Raw genomic sequence first — 2,171 nt, 5'->3', positions numbered from 1 at the left:
ACAGTGCCCGGAAGCATCCTGCGACGGAGCTACGCTCCCGTCGTAGCGCAGGGTGACAGATGCTGCCGAGTGCCACACGGATTACCTCACGCAAACCCGCCGGCCGCCTTAGGAGGAATGTTAGTGGCTCTCTGGTACAAAGCCCCGGGAAGAGTAGTGCTTTGACAGGGAGGTGCGAGAAGTGGTGGAACTCTCGGAACTAAGGCAGTTTGAATCTAAAGTCCAAGCTCTCACGTGCACGTGTGTTTAAATAATCTTTTGTAAACTCGCGTTCTATTAAATTTAAGCAGAACGAGTGATAGTCTGCAGTTAGCGCCACTGAGCCCTAGTAACCATAAATGGGCGTGTTGTGCTGTTGAATCCACAGTTTCTCTCCCACTTAAGGGTTTGGCTCTAGCGCCTCTTTTTTATCATCAGTTTTTTCTTCTCTATGGCAGCAAATTAACACGCTGGAATGATATCCGTTACTAAAAGTAACAAGCTCCTTGATCCCAATCAGTTAACACCCCATTTGTGTGCTTCTCTTTGCAACAAAATTCCTGGAAAAGTCGAAAGTTTACATTCACTATCTCCATTTTCTTATGTTTTATTCTTTATCCACATCAACCAGGCTTTGGTCCCGACCAATGCAGTAAAAAGGCTGTTGTCAAAGTTACAAGTGATTTCTATTTTGGAAAATTTAGTAGTCAATCTTCAGTCTTTGCTTCTTTTGACATTCCACAGAGTTAGTGGCTCTCCTTGAGCCTTTCTGTACATGTGGAGGTACCTCACCCTGGTTTTTCTCTTCTCTGTTCCCTTTGCAGACAACTATTTCTGATTGAACTGAGCAGACAGCAAAGGGTTATTCTGGGTTTTAAGTCAGGCAACCATGATGCCTTCAGGCAAAAGCATGTGGGGCAGAATGATCCAGATGCCCATTTATCACCCCAGTGTTCTTAAATGAAATTTTTCATTAGCCTATCATTTAACAAAGATCGTTCAACCCAGGATTCAGAAAGTCTGTTTTAGCCTAGGTCAATCAAGACAGGCCAAAAGTAATTAAATCAGACTAAATCTGTGTGTGTTTGTGTCTTTATGTAACAACAACTTAACTTAGTATGCAAGCACAATGAAAAGCTAACTAAGGAATCTGCCTTTGTAATAGACAACTTAAGTCTCAGCCAATCACAGCAGTAGAACTGCAGTTAATTACAGGGGCCAACTGTTCAAATAATGTTCAAATAACGGGAATGCCACGCTATGACAGTCCAGCCATCTCTGCATCTCATTTCCATTTTCTGTATGTCACCTCCTTTTCTCTGGATATAAATGTAGAGCACACATGTGGTGGATGGTGCATTCTGAACCCTTCTTGGTCTGGACTGCTGCCAAATACTAGACTCACAAATGAAAGCCAGTTGGTATCTATAAAACTAGCTTTGTAATTTTGTCTTTTAATATTAGATATTAGATAACCTAAAAATTCTGTTTTTTAAAAAAGATTTATTTTATTTATTTGAAAGGCAGAGAGAGAGAGGGAGAGACAGAGAATGAGATCTTCCATCCACTGGTTCACTCTACATAAGACTGCAACAGCTGAGGCTGGGCCAACACCAGGATCCTATAAATATAAAGGATCTTTTACGTGGGTGGCAGGGGCCCAAGTATGTGGGCCATCATCCACTGTTTTCCAAATTGTATTAGCAGGGAGCTGGATTGGAAGCAGAGGAGCCAGTACTTGAACCAGCACTCAAGTGGAATGCTGGCATCACAGGCAGCAGCTCAACCCACTGTGCTACAATGTCAGCACCTATTTGAACTTTTTCCTCCTTTATTATGAGGGAAGGTGAGTCCTGTATTATCATTCATGCTTTCCTACATGATTCTAAGTTTAAAATATGTATTTTAAACTATTGAGTGACCACAATGTGGAAGGCATAGTGGCAAGAGTTCAGAGATTTGGTGAACTCTACTGTGAAGGTGCTTGCAATACAGTGGAGGCTTTTAAGAGCATAAATATAGGCCAGCGCTGTGGCTCAATAGGCTAATCCTCCACCTAGTGGCGCCAGCACACCGGGTTCTAGCCCTGGTCGGGGGGCCAGATTCTGTCCCAGTTGCCCCTCTTCCAGGCCAGCTCTCTGCTGTGGCCCGGGAAGGCAGTGGAGGATGGCCCAAGTGCTTGGGCCCTGCAC

Source organism: Oryctolagus cuniculus, chromosome 6 (assembly GCF_964237555.1).
Source record: "Oryctolagus cuniculus chromosome 6, mOryCun1.1, whole genome shotgun sequence".
In the NCBI taxonomy this organism is placed as follows: Eukaryota; Metazoa; Chordata; class Mammalia; order Lagomorpha; family Leporidae; genus Oryctolagus; species Oryctolagus cuniculus.
Note: the sequence above shows the minus strand (reverse complement) of the source record.